The sequence below is a fragment of the Corylus avellana genome, chromosome ca7 (genome assembly GCF_901000735.1).
Source record: "Corylus avellana chromosome ca7, CavTom2PMs-1.0".
NCBI classification, from domain to species: Eukaryota; Viridiplantae; Streptophyta; class Magnoliopsida; order Fagales; family Betulaceae; genus Corylus; species Corylus avellana.
In genome coordinates this window covers 28,882,362-28,887,669 of record NC_081547.1, presented here as the reverse complement: position 1 = coordinate 28,887,669, position 5,308 = coordinate 28,882,362, and positions in this window count along the sequence as shown.

Genomic DNA, 5,308 nt, shown 5'->3' with positions numbered 1-5,308 from the left:
TTGTGAGAAAATTACAGTTTATCCTTTTAAAGTTGATATGGGAAGCAGAGTATTTGTGAGATATTGTGTGAGGTAGAGCAAGATACGTGCAGGGTATTATGTATGTATAAATGCTCTTGGTAGGGGTCAGTTAGGGTGTGAACTGTGAAGTTTCACCGTCGGTGCCCCTGGGCCGCCAAATTAATGCTGACAAAGTCTTTTGGCAACAAAGTCTATGGCCCGTCGAACGTTCCCATCTGACAGAAATAGACCTCCAGGCTCCATCCAGCCTTTGTTTTTTTTTTTTTTTCAAATGTCTGGTTGTTGTTTTACAAAGAAAAGTCTTACAAATGAATTAATATCAGAGGACAGGTGGCCGTGGACCGATCCGAACAAATGCAATAAAAGGCACCAACTGTACCGATCGCGATGCCGGTCCCAATTTCACATATACATTATTATGCCTACGGCCCACCAAAGACCTTTCATATAGGAAAATAATTATTGTCAATATTTTGTGAGAAAATTACAGTTTACCCCTTTAAAGTTGATAGCGCTTTTTAATTCGAATATTAAAGTTTTAATTTTTGCAATTTACCCCCCAAAGTTTCAAATTTTTGCAATTGACCAATTGTATCCAAAACTTCCCATATTGCTCATAATTTTTTTTTTAAAAAAATTTTTTATGAAAAAAAACAAAAAAACAAATTTTGGGGTGCAAAAATGGCCAGATGGCCAAGCCACCCCGAATTTTTTTTTAAAATTTTTTTAGAAAAGGTAAAGGTATTAATGATATAAAAGTCCGCAACTAGCTGTAAAGTTTATTTATTGTGGAAACTTTTGTTATAAACAGCCCAAGCCACTTATTCTTTGTAATGGAGGTTGTAACTTGAAATTGCACATTTCTTTGTATTTGTAAACGGATCATTTTCAGCATTCATTCATTCACTCAATCGTACGTCGAGTCCATCCCTTAGACACCTTTGTCGGCCTGTCTAGGCCTGGGGACATCTCAAAATTCCGATTACCAAAGGACAAAGATCTATAAATATCTAAAAGTTTTACGTGATTAATTTTTACCTAACCCTTTTAGTTTTGTCCCCTTCCTAAAATTTTTCCTAGTCAAGTTTAAGAGGCTTTGCGCATTTAATTAAATGACTTGAGTAGGCCTTGGGACATCCTCAAAATTCCGATTTCCCAAAAGACAAAGATTCATAAATATCTAAAAGTTTCACGTGATTAATTTTTACCTAACTTTTTTAGTTTTGTCCCCTTCCTAAAATTTTCCCGTAGTTAAGTTAAAGGGCCTAGCACATTTAATTAAATGACTCGCAAACTTATGACATTGACAAGCGACATTTATGACACAATTTAATTAAAAATATAATTTAATTAAAGGGGCTTTGACACAATTTTAACTTGACAAGCGACATTTATGACAGATAATTTTTTCAATGGCTCGCAAACTTGACACGAACTCAACATAAAATTAGTGAGTTAGAGTTGAAGGATCTGACCCGTTTGATTAAATAAATCAAATTATGATTGATCTATATAATCGTATACCCAACACAAGAACAATAATTACAAGCCATCTCTAGTTACAACCGCGGTTGAGCATGTAAGTGTTAATTAGGCTCCTCCGCTTTGTATTGAGGCAAAGCCTCTGTTTGCAAATAAACCTAATTGATGAAGGATCATTTTTGTTTTTTTCAAGAATGATATTGTGAATAATTCATTTTTGTTATTTTTCTCAAAATAAGAATGATATGTATTGTAAATTGAACTAGGGATCTTAATTCTAAAAAAATCTTAATCAATATTTTTACATAAATAATGAAAATTTTACAGGTTTTCTAAATCTTAAATTTAAAATAACCAAAAAATAATTTTGACCAGGTCGAAAGGAATTCTCCAAAACGCACGTACCCACTTTTCTTACTTTCACTTTCTTTTTCTTTCTGAGCTTTTCTTACTTTCACTTTTTTTCCCCGACGACCGCCTTATTTCTCCTTTCTCTCCCCCCCATTCACGCCAACATGCTCCCCAAGCGTACAGGACAGCTCACTACCCACTTCCATATTTTATATATATATATATATATATATATATATATATATATATACATATCGGCCATATCGGTCATAATTTTTTTTTTTTTAAAAAAAAACTATATATATAAAATAGCTGAAACTTTGCCTTAAAATTATGACATATTGGCCATATCGGACATAAAAAAAATAGAAAAAATCGGCCAATTATTCCATTTATTTAAAATGCTATTTTTTGTTTTTTAAAAAAACTTTTCAATGTTTTCATTTTAAACCATGTATACCTATGAGAACAAATTTTCATTAAACATGTTTTTTATTTTTACTATTTATTTTAAATCATATATACTTATTGGAACAAAGATTTAAACATATTTTAATGTATATGAATTAAACTAAAATAAAACCTCTTATGTTTTATGGGATTTTTTGTTTCGTTTATATGATTTACTTGATTTTCGACCATTTTGAAAGTGTTTTTCTGCTTTTGAAGGCAAAAAAAAGGCAAAAATTTATTTACAAATATAGATGGAACATAAATACTTTCGAAACACCAACAAAAATTAAGCATTGCACATTATATAAAAAGCTTGTAATTGGATTATAAGAAAAATAATACAAAAATAATCGCATGATATCCCATTGTTTACTTCCCTTTTTTTCAGTTGAATACCCAATTAAAAAAAAGAGTAATACTATACTCACTTTCACTTTATTACACTCATTTTCATACATCTTTAAATGATTTTTAAAACAACAATTAAATTCCAAAAAATATCAATTTCAAATCCAATTTCATATAATAAAATCATCTCAAATGCATTTGAAATGGAGAGTATCCATCTCCATCATTATGCCCACCAAATACAGTTTCATAATATTCATTGCATCCGGAGCAAGTGGATATCGCAATCGATGACTGACCTGGAGAGCTGCACTATGGACCGTCCGATGGAGTTGATCCAATCCTCCTTTTCCTTCCTTAGGTTTCGCAACATCGTAGCCGTTGGGCTTCGGGTTTGGATTTGGAGACTATATGACAGTGTTTACCAATGGCTTACACTGGTACTGTACCAAGGCCGGTACTGTAACACTTTTTTAGGAATATGTGTTTGATTGGTTTTAGTGAAAATGTTTTGTGGGAAAAAGTGAAAAAATATATTTTATATGAAAAAATGTAAAAAATTTGTTTTGTAGTGATTTTTTTATTTGAATAATAATAAAAAAAATGATTGATGTAGTATAAAAAGTAGGAATATTGGGATTAATTTTGAAGTAAATTTTTTTTTTTTTTTGGGATTGAGGAAGGGGCCTGATACAGTACCAGCCCATGCCATTGGCAAGCACTGCGTATGTGAGTCTGTGCAAGTTTCCTTTGATTGCCTATCTTCATTGTTTCTTTTTCGATGGAAAATTATTCCTCGAAAATGATTGTTCAACTTATCAACTTATAAAAGATACTTTGGACTAGCCAATCGGCCTCTTTTTCAAAGCACACAATTATTTCTTGAGTCCTTGACACGCTGATAGTAATATCTTGAACGCGTGAGAATTGGGCAAAAAAGGACTTGTCAAAAGTCTTTTCCCTTTTAGCAGAAATATACCTCAACCTCCAGCCATTTTTTTTCTTTTTTTTTTTTTCCTTCGATCAATGTCTTGTTCTTGTTGTTTTCGGAAGAAAAGTCTTTAACAATCTATGTAGCAGCTAGAAATGCCTATTTCCACAATTAAGGACAGCAATGGCTGTAGGATACGTAGAAAATGATATATATGTTGTCAGGAGAAGCGCGCATGAGGCTTCAGCGTTAGGTTTACGGTTTGCTTGACTCTTCAAAAAGCAATAAACATACAAATGGGATGATAGATTGGAATAGCAAATTCTACCAAGAAAATTCTCTTGGTAGAATTTTCAAGCACAATTTCTTGAGTCCTTGACACGCTGATAGTAATATCTTAAACGCATGACAAGTGGGCGTAATTAAAGGACTTGTTAAAAGTCTTTTGGCACAAAAAAAAAAAAAAAAAAAAAAAAACATTGAAAAGAGCGGAACAAGTTCATTTTCAGTTTTTTTGAACTGAAGAATATTCAATTAGTTATATTAGAAGAGTATTTTTGTCTTTTCACTTTTTGAATGAATAAAAATATCATTTTAATATAACTAACTAAATATTCTCTTCAAATCAACCGAAGAGGATCTTAATTCAAAAAAGACTTCACTAGCATGACTATAAAAAGTCTTTGACAAGTGGCTATCGTAATGGACGACCTCGAAGTCCATGACTGACCTGGAGCAATCAAGATCTACTGAAATTCCTAGAGAATTTCAGTTTCTAGAATTTTAAGTTTAGGCCGTCCATTATCCATCAAAGGATTATTGTTCTACCACGTATCCCTCAATTAATAAAATAATAAATATTTATTATTTTATTAGTAGTGAGACAGTAGTAGAATAATGACCCTCAAATGAAAAATGGACGGCATAGGTCTAAAATTTCAGAAACTGAAATTCTCCTAAGAATTTCGGTGGAGATCCGACCTGAAGAGCTGCACTATGGACTATCCAATGGAGTTGATCCAATCCTCCTTTTTCCTTCCCGAGAAATAATGAAATAGGTAATCAAATGGACTTCTTGGCTTGGCCCTCCAGAGAAAAATGCTAGGGATACCAAATCTTTTACCAAAAGAACCTTATCAAACTGATGTATACCTCGTTTATTAAAGAGGAACAAAATAATTAATTAATAAAAATGTAATGGATAACAATGAATAAATTACACATTAATTTGGTAAGACTATCTTAGTAAAAGATTTGATATCCTAACATTTCTCTCTTTGCATCCGGAGCAAGTGGACATCGCAATCGATGACTGACCTGGAGAGCTGCACTATGGACCGTCCGATGGAGTTGATCCAATCCTCCTTTTCCTTCCTTAGGTTCCACAACATCGTAGCTGTAGGGTGTGAAGTTGGAAATTTCAAAGCACACAATTTGTTCTTGAGTCCTTGACACGCTGATAGTAATATCTTGAACGCGTGAGAAGTGGGTCGTCTTTTCCCTTTTAACAGAAATATACCTCGACCTCCAGCCTTTTCTTCTTTTCTTCGATCAATATCGGCTATGTTTGCCCCCAGCCAAGGCCGGCACTGTAGCTGGAACGACACTGTTTCAGCTACAGTGCCAACTGACACGTGGCAGCAAAAATTGACTTTTGCATCTTAATTTTTTTTTTATTTTTTAAAGCAAAATATTAAAAAAAAAATATGAGGGGAAAGATGG